This window comes from Sorex fumeus, unplaced genomic scaffold (genome assembly GCF_029834395.1).
Source record: "Sorex fumeus unplaced genomic scaffold, SorFum_2.1 ptg000063l, whole genome shotgun sequence".
NCBI lineage: Eukaryota > Metazoa > Chordata > Mammalia > Eulipotyphla > Soricidae > Sorex > Sorex fumeus.
The window spans coordinates 24,385,272-24,404,252 of NW_026606120.1; the positions used below are offsets into that span (position 1 = coordinate 24,385,272).

Sequence of the window (18,981 nt, forward strand, 5' to 3'; positions counted from 1 at the left end):
AAGAAATGATAACATATGAGATTGTAGCTGTAACCTTCCCCAGTCATGGAAGGGAGAATTGTGCATAGATTGAAGAGACCCAACAAGTACCAAAATAAACAAACAAACACAACTTGCAAGACAAATTGTAATGAAAATACCTGAAACTAATAAAAAACTGATTATTAAAAACAGCAATAAATGAGCCAAATCTAAAATACAAAGGAAAGAACATCACACTTACAATAGAACTCTATTATGAAACCATAGAAGCAAGACATAGAATGACATACCCAAAAGAAAGTTCTGCCGCCTCGGAGGGAGGAATCGAAACCTTCTCAAACAAACAAGTTCACCCTCAAAAAAACAAATATCTATGGGAAAATATAATCAAAATCACCTTTAGAAATTTGATTAAAACTTCATTTATATCAATAATTTCCTGGAATGCCAATGAGGTGAACTCTGCAGGCAATGTCATAGGGTGACTGGCTGGATCAGGAACAACATACATTAGTTTTCTGCTTATAGGAAACCCATCCAAATTCACAGAATAAATACAAGCTTAGAAAGGATGGGGAGAAAAGTCATATAATGCAGTGGGAGGAAAGAAAGAGAGAGAAAAAAGAAAGAAAGAGAAATCGAAGAAAGGAAGAAGGAAGGAAGGGAGGGAGGGAGGGAGGGAGGGAGGGAGGGAGGAAGCAAGGAAGGGAGGAATAGACTGAGGGAGGGAATGAGAGAGGGAGGGAGGGACAAAGGGAGGGGGAAGTAAGGAGGAAGAAAGGAAGGAAGGAAGGAAGGAAGGAAGGAAGGAAGGAAGGAAGGAAGGAAGGAAGGAAGGGAGGGAGGGAGGGAGGGAGGGAGGGAGGAAGGAAGGAAGAGAAAAGGAAGGAAGGAAGGAAGGAAGGAAGGAAGGAAGGAAGGAAGGAAGGAAGGGTAAAGGAAGGAAGGAAGGAAGGAAGGAAGGAAGGAAGGAAGGAAGGAAGGAAAAAAGGAAGGAAGGAAAAAAGTAAGGAAGGGAGGGAGGGAGGGAGGAAGGGAGGGAGGGAGGAGGGAGGAAGGAGGGAGGGAGGGAGTGAGGGAGGGAGGAAGGAAGGAAGGAAGGAAGGGAAAAAGGAAGGAAGGAAGGAAGGAAGGAAGGAAGGAAGAGAAAAAGGAAGGAAGGAAGGGAGGGAGGGAGGAAGTAAGGAGGGAAGGAATAATAATACTAAGACAGCAATATTTATATCAGACCAAATACTATAAAATCTCAAGAAAGTAAATAGAGATAGAAGTAGAGATAGGATGGACAATATTTATTGGTTTTGGGAATACTAGTTCAAAACGACTAATTCTTAGCAATACATATGCACAAAATGAAGGAGCAGGAAATTTTTTAAGGTTCTGTTCAGAGACTTAAGGAACTCACTGAAATAATCACAATATCTTTAGCCTACAACATGCCACTTTTGCCTTGAAACATCAGCTAAACCAGTAAGAGTACCAGTAAACAAACAGAAGCTCTAAATGAGAAAACTGGAAGAACTGGAATTAATTGATTCTTCATTCTCAAAAATTAATACATGTTCCCTTTATTCCAAGGACACGAAAGAACATTCTCCAGGAAAGATCACATGCTAGTGCATAAAGAAACACATATAAATTTACAAATATAGAACTCATACCCAGCATCCTCTCAGACTACAATGCCACGATATAAAAGTCGTCCATAATTATATGACATGTAGAAACTATAACACTTGGGAGCTGAAAAATGTTAAATAACAACAGGGTCAAAGAGGAAGTTAAGGAAAAGTAAATATTCCTTAAAACTAGTGAGAATGATGTTTCGGAATCCATGGGGCACAACAAAATCTACACTATGGAGGAAATTCATAGCAATAAAGGCCTACATTAGGAGAGAAGGTAAAAAGGTCAAGTAAACTAAACACAGACTTTAAATACCTAAAGAAGCAAAAATAATATGAATTTCAAAACTAGCAGAAGTAAGGATACATTTTGAAAACTAACACAGAAATCAATGATATAGAAGTCAAGAAAGCAATCAGAGTTAGTTAAACAATAAATTGGTTCTTCAAAGCAACAAGCAAGAAAAACAAGCACTGGTGGAGGGATGGGTACTTGATCGTTGTATAACTGAAACCCAAGCACAAAAATTTGTAAGTCTACAACTGTACCTCATGGTGTTTCACGAATAAAAATTTAAAGAAAAAAATTCAAAGGAAACTGACTGCCTTTATTCTTTAAGCTCTTCCAAACTATTGAACAAAAACCCTTCCTAAGAGCTTCTGTGAAACCAATGTTACACTGATAGCCAAAGAGGTAGAACAATACTAGAAAAGAAAATGTCTGTCTAACATCCTGATATTACACCTCAGAGACCTGGGCCCTATAAAAACAGGACGAGAACACTATTCGGGTATCCCAAAGAGGAATCGAAAGAGCTATGCTTGGAATATCACATTTCACTCAAGTGAGAGAAGGAATCTGGAGTTCCTACCTCCACCAACAATCAAGAATCGGGAAGACTGTCTCTTTTGCTAAGGCGTCCAAAATCAGATGGACCAAACATATAATGCGATTTAGAGATGACCGCTGGACTAGAGCTGTTACAAACTGGTTTCCACGGGATGTCAAAAGGATGCATGGCCGCCCAGCCATGAGATGGTCAGACTTCTTTGTCAAGACCTTGAACAAATGGTTTGAGGCTCTTCGTGTTCCTGGAGCGAGCACCCTTGGGCTACACTAGCACACTGCACGGACAAATAGAGACTTGACTGGCACTCACTTGAGCAAATCTATGAGTAACGGGATATCAAGTGATCAAGAACATTCTGATGAACATATGATAAATATCCTCAACATAATTAGCTATTTCTGTTTTATACTTTAGATCTGTAAATTATAAATTTTAATGTGACATGCTGGAGCAATAGCACAGCGGGTAGGGCATTTGCCTTGCAAGCAGCCAACATGGCCGACTCAAGTTCGATTCCTCCACCCCTCTTGGAGAGCCCAGTAAGCTACCAAGAGTATTTCACCCACATGGCAAAGCCTGGCAAGCTACACAGTGCTCCCAAGTCACTTCCATTACTACATTTGTCTGTAACCACTTCTTTGTGCTCTCTTCCCAAACCAATTTGTAAGGTCTCATCCTTCTTAGACACTGAAGCTTTACTGTAAGTTAATATTGCCTTTCTCCTCTCCTTATGTCTTTTAAATAGTTTACTTTAATGCAATGTCCTTTTTGTATAGATACAGGAAGACAATTAATATTATGCTTTATAACTTAGGGCTTAATTGGCTTTGAATATTATTCACTCCCGGGCATCTGCTTTCTCAACTTAAGCCTCAGTTGCCCTCACTTCTTAGCACCCCCAAATCAGGGTCCCGACGTGGGACTGGATGGAACCAGGGCAAGCCGGTAAGTTATGTACTACCCTGGCATCGTGATGGGCCAGGCCATGATGCCATGATCCTTAACTATAGGTTAAGAGTTTGATCATAGACAAATGCTGTCATGATCCAAAAGTAACGACGAGACTAGGAACCTGCTGCTAGGAATAGGAAAAATATCTGGCCTGAGCACTGCAGTATGAGTTTGAGATGGCCCTGGGAGAGCAATTCTATAAGCTCAAAGTATTTCTTACTGTGTCCATACAAAATGATTTATATTATGTATGCTTATATGTTGGTCGGACAAGGAGAGGAGAAACACACCCAGAGAAATCTGTTCTAGGGTGAGTTGATCTGCTAAATGAGAATCTGTCCTAGAAGCAGTTTTCCTGTGTGTCCTGACTAGCTTGGATGAGACTGAACTTTTCTCCCCCTCAAACTGCCTTCAGTAAATGATTTCAGTATACTGAGGCACTTTCCCTTATCTCACAGGAACCTAGCTGGTCTTCGGTATGCAGATCCCAGGTGCTAAGCCAGGCCTGATATTTGAGATATAGATGCCTGGCTCCAGGCAGGCTGATCTTGAAGATGTAGATTCCAAGCTCTAGAAGACTGGTCTTTGTGGTGCTAATCCAAGTGTTTGTAGTTTGTAAAAGGTGAGGCCAGGATTACTGGCCTTTGGATGCAAAGAAACAATGTATGTTTTGCCTCAATGTTCTTTCTGTAACTCCTTTTGATGACATCACTATATTACGCCTTTAAAGGTCCTATGATCTATATAAGGGAGATTTCAGGGCTCTCTGGGGGACAGGTGCAGCAGAGAACCTGGAAAGATGGGGCTGAGGACAGAAGCTGAGAGAACAAAGGTGCACGTGCTTGAGAGATCCTGGGGCTTCCATGACATATATCTCTTCCATGAAATAAATTGCTGCTAAGACCAATCAGCCTGGCCGTCATTTCCTTCCTTCGCCTGACCATAGCCATCGACCTCCCTGGGGTGGGAAACGGCCTGCAACTACCGAATGCGGGCGGCGGGAGAGACAGGCCATTGCCGTCCCTTGCCCATCCTTTTTTGTGTGTTTACAGAACCAAGCACAGTAACAATTGTCACAAAGGAGATGTTACTGGGTCCACGCAAGCAAATCGATGAACAACAGGAGGACAGTGACAGTGACAAATGAAAGTACTTCCGGTTAAAAATAGAGCATAGTCCAGTGCCATATATATTTTCAAGTTTTTAAAATGGACAAAATTGATCAAATAACTTTTCAAAGTGGACATACAGGTGAAATAAAGTTAACAATCTATAATATAAGATTGAATATGGAATATAATAAATATAAATCATATGATTAGGTTACTGCAAAAAATATATTACGTGGAAAAGATGGGGGTGAAAGACAGGACATTCTGAAATAAAGGATCCTGAAAAATTTAAAACCAAAATTCAGGTAAACCTCTAGATTTTTCAGGGTATGAAATTGGTAAACCTCACATACACATCAGAAATCAACCACGGAATAAGAAAATGTAGATGAAATTCACAGGAAATAACTTTAGGTCTTTCTGGCAGTGAGAGATGGTTCAGCAGAGACAGGGAAGGGTGCAGGAACTGAGGGCAGAGTTGTGACTATCTACCTCCACTTGGTGCAGGCACTGCACCTGGCAGGAGTCCTTAGTGGCAGGTCACTGGGCATGATGAGGGGCTGAGGTTTAAGAGACCAAACTGAAGCTCAGGTTTCATTTGCATCTGTGCAATTCAGATGGAGAATTTTTTCTCTGCTCTGAAAAGGCTGATTCTTGCTTGGTTTAATGTAAAACTCAGAAACTGTGTGATTAGTACAATCCTTCTCATCCTTTGTGTTGTGACAACCTTTTTTGGATTATGGCCTTTTATCCAGAGGAATCCATACGAACCAACACCTGAAAAAATTAGGAACATCAATGAGGTAAGAAACCATACACAACCAAGAAAACAAGCTTCTCTTTTTCTCTCTCTCTTTTTTATTAGTTCTGCTTTTTAAAATCAAGTGGAGATATTTTTGAGATGGGGAAGACAATGACAGCTGTTCCCAGGAAAGTATAAACAGGATCCTTCTGGGCAGAAGCCAGCCTAGGCAGAGTGGGGAAAAATATAACTCAACTATTTAGCTATTTCTATCCAAAGAGATCACAGTGGGTATCCTGAGGGGCTCCTGGAAGTGGTCCCAAATTTACTGAGAAACAAGCAAAGACAAAACATCTTAGATTGGAGAACAGGCCCACAAATTCTTGGCATATGTCTGACCCCCATTTCCTCAGTGGTGGCCAACAGAGGTCACTGATGAGAGACCCTAGCACCAGACCCACAAATAGGTCCTAGCTGAATGATTGAGCACCCAGATTCCTGAGAACATACGTGTTTCCTGAGCAGCAGAGCAGGGAGGGAAGGAATCCATGGGAGGGCTCATCAAGAGCCTCCTCTGTTCTTTCTTCTCTAGAAATAAGCGAAAGAGAAGAAAGCCACAGCTCTAGAGTAGTGAAGGTCTGAACTGTTCATGACCACTGAGGGGCCTTAGCTAGTCTAGAGAGGGAGCACTGAGAAACGAGTCCCAGTGTCTGTCTTCTCTGACTTCTCAGGCTCCAAGAAAGGCCTGTAAGAGAAACAAGGGAAGGACCCATGGAATGGTCAAAGGTAAGCGGTTGCCACAGCCAGTACCTGAGGTCCCCTCTCCCCTCCTTCCCCTGGGGTTTGCCTCCTGATCCCCAAAGGTGGGAAATGGCAGAGTCATCCCTCAGAAAACACAGCCCGAGGAAGATACCTGGACAGAACTAGGAACCTCGCCACAGTCTGGGTTTCCAGGCACAGGCCCAGAACAGTGCAGGACTGTTGCTGCCAGGTGGACTGTGTGTCTGGAGTGAACCTGCAGTCCAGGTCCAGGAGCTGGGACTCAGTCCCGGTGGGAGCAAGTGGTTTATCTGTGCTGACACTTCTCTCAAGTGAGGGAAAGGTGCGGGCCAAACCGCTGCCCCTTTTCCAAACTTTTGCCAACATTTGTCCCCCCAGGGGACAATGTCTTCAAGGAAAATGAATGGGGAAGCAGTTCTGAAGTGACCGTGCACCCTCAGGATAAAAAGGTTCAACACTGAAAGCACCATGTGGCTATGGAAACTATCTCTTGGTGTCCACAGTCAGATCCCCAAAAGTTCTCCCCTGGAGAGAGATTTTAGGGAGCCACCCGGGAGGCTCCAGGTTTCCCTTCACCCTGTGACCTGGTCTCCTTATGGGGATTTCATACCATGGCATTAATTGTGCAAAGGTAAGGAACCTTACTCTGCACCGCTGCATTACAGGAGAAATGGAAGGAAAATTGGAAGGACCTTTCAGAAAAGGTCTTGATTACCATAAAGACAGGAATGGCCAAGTAGCCCCCAAACCGAGACAAACACCTAGGAGGAATCCAGTTGTGTATAAGACACAAGACAGACACAGGCTCTCAAAACCACTTACTTTTATGGGCTAAAGTAATTAATGGATGGAAAATTGTGGGTTGAAGTGCCCACAAGGAATTTCATTAGAAAATAATTAGATGCAGGACCTAGGGCACAGTGTGGGTCAGATCCTAAAGATGTCCTTACAGGCTCAGTCAATTTCCCAACAGAGATCATGAACTCACACAATACAAGATCGAGAAGGGAGTTTCTGTATCTCCCCACAATGGACCGACAGAAGGGGGATACAGAAAAAATGTGAAAGCAAGTGAGGTAGGAAATGGGTGGAAATAAAAGCTAGTGAGAGTTCTAAAGATGCTTATGGCTCCAATCTTCTTACCTATTGTGGTCATCCAGATGCTGGCAAAAAGAAAAAAAACAGCAAATATCATCTCCACCAATGGACGGTGCTCAACATAGACAACAACCAGAGAACACCAGAGTTCTTCCCACACTTTATGAAGGTGCTGGTGGGTCATATTGTAAAGCTTCAGGTGAGACATAGGTGGCTCTTACCTCTCATGATTTTCAGTCCACAAATATCTTAAAGATACAAAAGTTCAAACTTCTCCTCAATCAACAGACTGTTCTTGCCAGAAAACCCAGCAATTTAGTTGAGACTGATTGTGAAGACTGATAGGAAAGTGAAGTTAGCCGGAGTCTCTGAGAAACCACCTCTGGCCAGCCTGGAATACAGGGCAATGAGAATAGAAGCCATTGGCCTTCCAGTTTTCTCCCAGTCTTGACAAGGGCTCTTTCTGTGCATAAGGACCCACAAAATATGAGGACACACCACCTGGGACAGAGCACACAGCATGATGCTCATTCACCTTCAGCAGCCACTCTGCCTGGACAGAGGAGCAAGTCCCCTCCTCTGACCGTCCCATATAGCTTGGTGAACCAGCTATGGAACTATGAAGTGGCCTTGAATGATGGGCACTGCAGGGAAGAACTGAACTCAGGAATACCGATTCTCAGGCAAAAGAAGACGAACAGGGCTCACAAAACTCTTACCACTGAGCAGGACTGCCAGAGCCATTTTAGGCCCCCATAGGTGGGGATGGGACAGGACATAAAAATGATCTACATTTAAGAATTATCGGCTCAAGATGTCTCTCTGGAATGGGAGTCTGTTACAGACATTCAAGTTTCTTTTCAAACAGGTTCTTACACACATTGTCAAAGCCTCATAAAACATACAAACTCCATGGCGGCACCAGCAGAAAAGACCTGTGATCTTGTGTTGGCACTTGCAGAGTTGCCTGAGACTCGGATGAAGGCCCCAGAGCCTGCCAAGGACATCGTACTTCAGGACTGTGAGAGTGGTAGAGTGGTGTCCTCCTGCGTGACAGTGCTACAGAAGCACTTCTCCAAGAGTGTAAAGCAAATTCATATCTCATTGCAAATGTTTTGGCATCTGAAAGAACAAAGGCTGACCTCCATGGTAACTCCAGAGAGGACTCACCCATTTCCCAGGCACTGAGTGAAATCATGTCAAGGAGGAGAAGCAGCCAGGGGTATCAGGAGTTTCCCACAATTAGCCATGACCATACCTCCATCTCACATGAGAAGGATTCTAAGCATCCCCAAACTTTGCAAATAGGAAACCGGTGTTCAGAAAACACGATATGTCAAAGAATTGTCTAGCATGATCCAGATCAGTAAGTGGAGGCCTCTGTGACTGAGTCCCAAGATCTGCAAGAGAGACAAGAACCTCTAGAAAATTTATTCAAAGCAAGTTCAGAGAATTTCTTGAATTCAGTGCTTTTTCCTCATGAACAACAAGAGACCTGAAAACCTGGTCTCAATCACGCACTAAGCAGAAATATGGGGGAACGGGGAAAAGCAGGTCACTCACTTCAGAAGCAGAGACACTTAATAAGGGTGCTTTTGGAAACATTCAGCAGAAAAAAATCACCCTTCAGCAACCATAGCTGGCATCCAAGTCAAAGCAAGTATAAAGATAAACACACCAAGTATTTACTTACACTACAAGAGAAACCCTTTCTGAGAGTCAAGGGTTATGTGCGTGGAAAGATTCCACACTGACAAAGATATCCCCAAAGTCGATGTCTATTATGCCAAGAAAGTGTTTTTTAAAAAGGTCGGTTTGGAAAAGTTGATCTGAGGACAGTGGCCAAACCCAGTCAGACAACTCAAGAGAGACAAGAGGCTCAGACGACCATCCACTTGGTGAAGACACTCACCGCAAAAATGATGCAGCCTCTCAACCAATAGTTCAGCAGACTGCTGTCATGCTGGGAAATATTCATTCTAAGGACAGACGCACCTCAAGGTCCTCCCTTGTCTACTAGAGGCTGCTCTATGTACTGTGCGCCTCAGAACAAAATAAATCTCATGTTTTCGTGAGAGATGGTAGCCTCTGTCTGTTCCTTTCTGAGTAAGAGTACAGGGTGGAGCCTAGTTTTCCTGAGATCCCAAAGTTTCTTTGAAGAGATGGGGTCACAGAGAAATGCTCTTAAACCTTTGAGCCTCGTAACTGCTTACACCTCTGAACAGAGGAGGGGGAGGATGGGTCCCTGAAACAGGCAGGTGTACTGAAGGAGGGGAGAGTGTGAGTTGATGCGAAGGGAATCCCAATGGAATTCCCAGGTGGTGGCTGAGAATCCCTCTGGGATGGATCTGAAGTACAAGAGACTGCCTCTGTTGGGGGTGTGATGGGAAGCTAGCTAGAGAGCTGATGTAGAGTGTGGTCTGTCAGAGTTGCTGTGGGTGTCACCAAAGATCTAGCAGTAACATGCTGCCCTAAAGGACTCTGAGTTCCAGCAGACGCTGCGTTTAACTCCTCCCCAGGCTGCTCTTCCACAGGGAATGGACAAAGGCTGCCCTTGTCCTGATACGTCCACTCCATGCTTCAGGAGACAAGAGGCACAAGTTCAGTCCAGAGGGTATAGTGACAGGGAGGGTGGAGAAGAGTGAGTAGCAATGAGAACCTGCAGCCCAGAGACCCTGCCCTGTTCCCACCCCTCCACTGCCCCCACATTTCTCTGACATCTTCACTCCAAGGGAGTTTTTCTACTTGGTGTATTATTCAATCCCCTCTTAGTTCTCTCCCAGGTAGCCAGCAGCCATGGGGTTACACCACAGGCCCTGGTAAGCAGAAGAACACTAGAAAGGAAGGGGAGATGCTTTACCTTTGTGGACATGCACTCAGGATGCAGGTCCTCTCCAATTCTTTCAGGTCAGTTGGAAATGTGAGGATGGGTTCATTTGATGAGGAGAAGAGGCGAGAGCTCTCACTGGATGTTACCACCATATCCATCTATGGGAAACCCTGGGAATTGGGTCAAGCTTATAGTCATCAGAACCCTACTAGGAGTTTTCTCTGAGTATAGTACCAGGACTAAGACCTGAGCACATTTTGGTTTGCAACCCCTTGAGGTAACACCATTCCCAACACTCAGGAAGTGCATTTATAAGAATATTTGATTAAGCGTCTTTTTTTGTTAAGGGACTTGATTAAAGGTATAGTAGGTAAATGTGCTATTTGCAATGTCATTTCTCTTAACATTTAAGCTAGGGAAAAGATGGTTAGAGAGCTTTTAGTCACGACTTATTCTCTAAAACTAAATGATAGATGAGTAGATATTAAGAGCACTGTATTTGACAATTTTACATGAAATAGCATGGTTTGTATTATAGTCTTTGGAAGTTCCTTTTTCATACAATAACAGCTGCAATAATTATATTATATTTTGGATGTCAAAAGTCAAATTTAATTACACATTCAAATTAGATCTGTAACCAAAATGCAAGATTTTTGTTCCACACTTTCTTTTATCTGAGATATTTTGGAGTTTTAACTTTGTAGACTTTGTCCATAAATGCTTTTCAATTTTCAAGACACTCCTTTGAATGGATAGTTTGAGGTGGGAGAAGAATGACTTTGGGGTACTGCAGAGAGAGTACAGTGATTCAGGCTCTTGTCTCGCCCATGTTGGACCCGAGTTCAATTCCCAACACTCCATGTGGTCCTTGAGATCCATCAGGACTGATCCCTAATCTCTGAGAGGGTAGTCAAGAGAAAAGCCCAAGAATCACTGGGTGTGACCCAACACCCTGTACCCAAGAAAAGAGCAGGTCTTTGGATTTCTAAAGAGCCTAAAGATCCCACCAACCTTTCACTGCCCATAACAAGACTTCGGTCCTATGAAGGTGACCTTAAGTCCCCAATAAGATGAACATATGAAGTATTCTACATCTCACTTCAATCTATATATCCAATGCTTTTTCATTGAAAATATTCATTTTGTCTAATTATTAGACTGCCAGCGAGATTTTTAAATTTGCAAAACATCAGAAGCGGAAAAGATAGTAGTATGTACACTCCAGTATGTACCTTATTCCCTATCATGGCTAGAAAACTGGAATGATCAAGGCAGTGTCATGTAGGATCTATAAGGCAAAATAGCAAATAAGAAAACAATGAAGGCCCGAAAATCATACTTTGCACTTACAGACATACTGCTTTTGTTGTCTTGGTTTGGTTTTTCAGTTGACCCCTGCAGAGTTCAGGTTTATTCAGGGCTCTGAACTAAGGATCCACTGGGAAGCTATTTGGGGAACAAGTCGGAGGACTGGGGATCAAAAATGGGCCAGGGCCAGGGCAAAACAAGCAGCCCAACTCTTTACTAGCACTTCAGGCACCGGTTTCACTACCACACAAAATTTAACTTCCCCCAGGAGACGCCTGCCACAACCCCTTCATGGAATAACTGAAGCTGTCCGCAATGTCTTCACAGTTTGAGACCAGTTCTGAGTCAGGGCGGATGCCTGTGGTTTGTCCCTATGACCCTGGAGTTGTTCAGTGTTACAGCTCCTAGTTAAGAACTCAAATTGGTTGGAATGGCCATGGAAGACAGGAAAAGGTGTTCCTTGGACAACCCTCACACACACACACACACACACACACACACACACACACGCATTCATGCACTGCACCATCCTTCAGCCTTGAACACTCCCTTATACAGTGCCTAGGTTTATAAATATTCTCTCTCCTCACCCTGGCTTGTTTCTCCCATCAGATTACAGGAATTTAGTAGCAAGAGTAGGGTAAACAAAATATTTGTATTACAGGTTATCCATCAGAAACTCAACATTGTAAATACCAATATTGTCAAATATCCAATGTATTTCAAGTCAAAGTGGTAATGAGAATGCAATACTACTTACTAATTCTGCTTGGTTTGATTAGAAATGCATAAAAAGGAACTTGAAAATCTATAGTCCCAGAAAATGAGCACCACAGTTAGTTGAGATATCATAGAATATTGTGTCAGCATATCCTTCAAAATTCATATTCAAATTTAGCATGTAGCACGTTCAGTGAATATTCTCAATCTCCCTAAATGAATGGAGGGAAAATTGGCATTAAATCTCACAGAAATTGTACAGCATGCTATCTGAAGTAAGATTAAATGCATGAATTTTTTTAATACACTTAAACAGAACCATTCCACTCCTGCCCCATTTTTAACATATGTTTGAAATTAAGCCTTACTAATGATGATAATCAAATCAAGTTACCATTAATGATTGAAAATTGCTATAATTCTAATAACTTTGTAGTTTCAAACATTGACCAAATTATTAATGCAGACGTTTTGCTGGTGTTTCTGTCAACTTTGGTAAAAGTAGTACTTGCGTGAATTAAGAGATTAATTATTTTCCTACCCATTATGCATTTCGAACTTTTAAACATGAGCTCTCTGGTTCTTCAAATAGCTAGATATGAATACCATTCAAATTTTATGGGTTGATTATTGTAGCACTATAGCACTGTCCTCCAGTTGTTCATCGAGCGGCACCAGTAATGTCTCCATTGTGAGACGTGTTGTTACTGTTTTTGGCATATCGAATCCACCATGGGGAGCTTGATAGGCTCTGCTGTGCGGGCAGGATACTCTCAGTAGATTGCCGGGCCCTCTGAGAAGGACAGAGGAATTGAACCCAGTTAGCCCAATGCAAGGCAAACGCCCTACCCCCTATGTTATTGTTCCAGCCCAAGATTGATTATTATTGTTATTTATTTATAGAAATGTTACCTTTACTATACTTGATGCTCACTATGATAATTTTTATACTTTAACATTTCTGTCACTGAACACTTTTAATTCTTATAGTATTGATACCTTAATGGGCTGGAGCATTAGCACAAATTGTAGGGTGTTTGCCTTGCACACATCCAATGCAAACAACCTAGGTTTGATTCCTCCGCCCATCTCTGAGAGCCCAGCAAGCTACTGAGAGTATCTCGGACGCAGGACAAAGCCTGGCAAGCTACCCTTACACATTCAATATGCCAAATACTGTAACTACTGTGACAATGGAGACTTTACTGGGCCCGCTCCAGCAATACCGATGAAAAATGGGATGACAGTGACAGTGACCTTAATGGGAATGTGTTCTTTCTAATAAAATTATTGAACAAAAAAAACTGTGAGTGATGTAATAAAGAGTCAAAAAAACAAAAATATAAAAATACACCAGATAATTATCCTGGAAGAATCAAATTTTCTCAGCAGGACATTACACCACTGATATACCATTAGCAACCTGAAACTTTGCCATTTGGACCTGAAAAAGGTTCCAGAGGAAATAGATTGAGATATTTTTACATCAAGCCTCTTTCAATGTCAAGTTTAGTACACAATTTCACAAACAGAAATTATAGCAGAGACTTGTTGTAAGGTCAGATAGATTGCTTTAGACTTTTAGAATTGTCATCTTTGTATTTCAAGTGTTAATTACCTATAACATACTCCTTAATTTTTTTAGAGAAGTTGCAGTTTAAAAATACCGCTGGGCCTGAGCTTTAGTACAATGAGTAGGGCATTTGCTTTGCTTGTGGACAAATTCTTTTTCTCCATCTTTTGGTATGGTCATTTAGATTTTATATTTTCTTTTATTCATATGGAGTACTATGTTTACTGGCTTGCAAATGGCAAATCATCTTTGCATCCCTGGAATGAATGCTACTTGGTCGTGGTGCATGATTTTTTTCCCCATGAGTTGTTGTATTCTCTTCACTAGTATTTTGTTGAGAATCTTTGCATCTGTGTTCATCAGGATTATAGGTCTGTAAATTTCTTTTTTGTGGTGTTTCTGTCTGCCTTGGGTGTCAGGGGGATGTTTGTCTCATAGAAACCCTTTGGAAGTGTTTCTTCTTCTTCACTTTTCAGAAAATGCTTGAAAAGAATTGGCAGTATTCTTTTGGGGTAAATATTTTGGGGGTTGAGAAGAATTCACTAAAAAATCCATCTGGGCCTGGAGTTTTTTTTGGGGGAAGACATTTCATTACCATTTCAATTCCTCAATAATTATAGGCCTATTACAGTAATCCATATCTTTGGTGTTATGGGAATCCAGCCTTAGGAGGTTATCGGAATCCAGGAATTTATCCATTTCTTCAAGGCATAAAGGTTTTCAAAGTAATCTTTGATGATCCTAAGGATAACTGTACTTTCTAATGTAATGCCCTCCTTTTTTCTCATTCAATCACTTATATTTATTATTAGAGTAAATTAATAATTATTAGTAATTAGTAAATTATTAGAGTTCTTGGTTTATCTACACTCCTCTCTCTTGTTTTAAGTCTTTCTAGTTCTTAATTGATTTTTTTATTTTCTCAAAGAATCAGCTCTTGGTTTCGTTGATCTTTCAGATTTTGGGAGGATATTCCAACTGTTTTTTTACTCTATGCCACCACTGTCTTTGTCTTCAGAGAGTTGAATCTGATGAGTCTGTGATAATTCTTAAGGATGCTCCTTGTAAGTAATTTTCTTCTTTGATCTTGCTGCTTTGGGTATTGTTGGTATCTTTATCTGTAGTTTTTTTCATTCTGATTAGGATGTGTTTTCCAGTAGTTTTATTAGGATTTCTTTTAGCTGGTATACTTAGGGCATTGGCACTACCTTTCTGGCTTTGCTCTAGAGTCTTCTACCATACCTGGATACTCCTATATCTGGTCTTAAATCTTCAAACTGATATATGTAGATGCATTGTAACTTTTTCTGTGATAGCTTAAACCTAGGAGAATGATGTTTTGTTCTTTCTTTTTTTTTTCCCTGAGACTTTCTGTCTAAGAAATATTTCAGGTCATTTCTTCAAAGAGTAAAAGCAAATAAGAATAGAAAGGTATCATGGATTGCTGTCCACCCAAGCTTCCTCACTTACCTCCCTGACGTGTCTGTGCTTCCTACATTGTGCTACTTTGTTTTCTTTGAGAGAAAAGGGAGTAAGAGAAGGGAGGACCCCAGTCCACACAGGAGAGCCACGATGCCATCTTTCCAAGTAAAATAAAATGGTGAGCAACTTCCCTCCAATGAGATAGATGAGCAATTGTTTCTTTCTTCCTAGACAGTTGTTGGCTCCCTGGAGGAGGCTCCCCACCTCTTAGTTGTGTCCTAGACTGTCACACCCAACAGTGGCAACACTGTTCTCTTCATGCCCTTTCCGAGCAGAAGCAGTTACTTCCTTCTTCTATCAGAACTTTTCTCTCAGATATTACCTTTCCTGTTTATGCTTAACTTTATCGTCTTTTAAGAGACACCGCAGGTTTTGTCTGTTTCGAAAACCTGGTTCCTAAGATAATTCATAAAACCAAAGCCAGCCTAGTTGCAGGGAGAGCACGGCATAGCCCCTCCTAGTCATAATGATAGGAAAGAGCACCCTTATGAACTAGAGTGTAGGCAAAGAAACAGACTGAGTTGTTTCGAGTCTTTCATTTATGAACAGTTTGTGTCAGGTCTGAAGTTTATGAATAAGCTTTGCATGAACAAATCAAATGGGTATAATCGAAGGATTTTAGAACTGAACAATGGTGAACTCCATCCAAGTTATACCCATATGTGCTACAGATAGATCAAACTTACAATATAATGTGGTTCATATATTCTTTTCCTTTGCCAATCCCCTCTTTGTTGCTGTCTGCTGGAACAGGGGCTGTAGAGTTTAGTTAGACTAAAGGAGTGACTGGGAGTGAGGGCTGCTGATTTGTGTTTCTGTGTCTTGGGCCGTGCCTTCCTTTTGAAGAGCCAAATTGGCAGACACTTGTCTGCACAACGCTTCATGGAGGCAGGTCCCATTTCAGGTGGTAACCTGGAGAGGGTTGCTCAGAACTCTTTTTCTATTGTCCCTTTGGTGCGGTGCAGCTCGGGCAGAGCTCCCAGCATTCTCCAGGTGGGATTGATCAGGGTCAGGGGCTAGTGCTACCACGCTGGGCTTTGCTTCTCCTCTTCAGACACCTTGATGCACCTGTTGTCTGGTTTTCCCATCCTGAACACAGCCTTCTCACGCTTCTCTGTAGGGAGAAGCATGGATCACCCTCGCTGATGCCGTCTGTGTTGCAGGTGAGGCCTCAGCTCAAGCCCCAAGTGATGACTCTCCTCAATATTCGGGGTCTTAGAGCCAATCAGTGGGGAACAGAACAAGAAACTTTTCATCCAGATAGTCTCTTCTTCATCTGGAGATTCCTCACTGGCCAGGCTGACTGATTAAAGTACAGCTTTTGTAAAAAGATAATCATGATTTAGGGAGTTATGGAGCCCTAAGGATACTAGAGCAATTTAAGCTTTATTTTAAATGTTGTGATTTTGCTAAATGAGCTTGTGTTAGGTGGAATCCTGAGTAGGGTGTGGACCATGAACCAACTTCATTAGAGAAGTGGACTCTGTAAACGTGGCGGTACGGGTGCTGGAACAGTTGGATGGGTAAGTGGACGTATTAAGACAGGCAGAGGAAAACACCCTGGCAGATCCTGGGAAAACGCCTTTACAGGGCTGTAGGGGTGGAACACTTTGCTGATTTCTGGATTATGAGCAGTTGAAAACAAAAGCAATGGGGGTTTTGGTTTTTTTGTGGTGTGCTTTATCGAAGAGGCCAGCTGGGGAAGCAACTCAGAAGCAGGAGTCTTCATAGCTAGGGTCCTAGAAAGTCACATGCAGAACTTTTTACTAGGACATTTACTTTGGAAAGAAAGGGTCCTGTTAGTTCAGTGCACGTGCTGTGCCCCTTAGAACACAGATGAGGCATTGGTCCAAAATGGTTTGTTGAAGCTCTCAACATCCCATTTCATTCATTTTTTCTTCCTTTGTTTTTTGGTCACAACTAATAAAGCTTGAGGGTTGTTCCCAGCCCAGAGTAAACTAAATATCTGTTACCTCTCAGGGCTTTGGAGAATACCACAGGACTCTGTTTCACAGAACAATGGAAATACAGGTGAGGTCATCTAAGAAGAACTTACTGGGGTAAAGATGTCAGTCTTTAATTGATGAAGAAAATACAGCACAGATTTGAACAAGGCATAAAACTCCAAGTCCAGCCCTGACCTTTATAAACCTTAATGATAAATTTTTAAGAGACGAAGTGTAAATCCATGTTTCTATTTAAAATCCAAGGTCATTATGCAAAATACAATTCAATTTTATAACATCATGTCAGAATTCTGAGAAAATGCCAAGGAGTGATTAATGAGTACACAAAGTCCCTGTTCCACATATCATAAACAAGCCCTGAGCAGAGTGCATCTATATGCCAACTAGCTGTGGGCATTATTGTCACCACCTATTCCAGAAGGTCAAGACGGGCTCTGGTTGAACAAGAAAGGCAAGTCATCATTGCAATAAATAAAGCATGGCTGCAGATCAGAAGAAGTACTCTTTCTGGCTTTCAGTGACTAAACTTTGCAGGTTGGGCTCACTTTTCAGAGCAGTCTCAGCATTGTCTCCATTCGGAGGAATTTTTGTCTCATTTTTCTGATGTAACCATCTCTGTTGGTAAATACATATTACTATGCCAGTGAGGCAGATCAAGATTAATATCACAACTGCTATCACTCCTAGAAAGAGAAGAATGTTAAAAATATAAATTCGGAACCTACATTTTAAAAATCAAATTGACTGCCTTAACATAATTTATATCAAAGTGCATATATCTATATAATAATTTCTATGAGCATATATATCCATAAACAAAGTCATATAAAACTAAGTTCACTTGTAAATCCATACAACTTTTAGATGTATCTAAAGTTTTAAACCTTTATCCAAAAGACATATGATTATTGAATTTATACTAATTTATACTAATGCCTTCACCCTTAGATACATAAGTGTGACTTTTTAGAGAAGGCTCATTCTTCATGCTAACAAGCAAGCAGGCATTGGTTATTTTAAAAGTAAAGGTAAAGGTAAAGGCCCTCCCGTTGTTCGTCGATTTGCTCGAGCGGGCCCAGTAACGTCTCCATTGGAGACTTTGTTGTTACTGTGTCTGGCATATCGAATACTCCCGGTAGCTTGCCGGGCTCTCCGAGAGGGGTGGAGGAATCAAACTCGGGTCTGCCATGTTGGCTGCATGCAAGGCAAATGCCTTACCGCTGTGCTATCGCTCCAGTATGATGTGAATAAAGGTAAAAAAGGTAAAGGGCTGGAGTGATAGCACAGCGGTAGGGCGTTTGCCTTGCATGCAGCCAACATGGCCGACCCGAGTTCGATTCCTCTGCCCCTCGCCCGCAGGGCAGAACCTGGCAAGCTCCCCATGACGTATTCGATATGCCAAACACAGTAACAACAAAGTTTCCAATGGAGACGTTACTGGGCCCGCTCAAGCAAATGATGTAAATATTCTCATAATATTCTCATAATAGTACTGCTGCTGTACTATTGGAACTGCTGTAGTATAACATGTGTATCTTGTATCTGTATGAGGCCAAGGGGTGTCTTAATGGATCTGTATCCATGGAGACCAATATTTTTCTCCCCTTCTATTGCTTATATGCAGGGCTTATGTCTTGTCTCTAATGAATAAAATATAGCACATAAGAAATATACTTCATTATATGTACAGGAGCAATAGCACAGCGGTAGGGCGTTTGCCTTGCACGCGGCCAACATGGCCGACCTGAGTTCGATTTCTCCGCCCCCTCAGAGAGCCCGGCAAGCTACTGAGAGTATCTCGCCCGCATGGCAGAGCATGGCAAGCTCCCTGTGATGTATTCAATATGCCAAACACAGTAACAACAAAGTCTCCAATGGAGATGTTACTGGGCCAGTTCGAGCAAATCGATGAACAACGGGAGGACCGTGACAGTGACAGTGACTACCAGATACATTA

General features: G+C 41.9%; 1 pseudogene; it reads right to left on the minus strand.

Moving 5' to 3' along the window:
* Positions 1–17,513: 17,513 nt before the first annotated feature.
* Positions 17,514–18,981, minus strand: part of LOC130035264 (contactin-associated protein-like 3) — a 199,287-nt pseudogene continuing 197,819 nt past the window's right edge.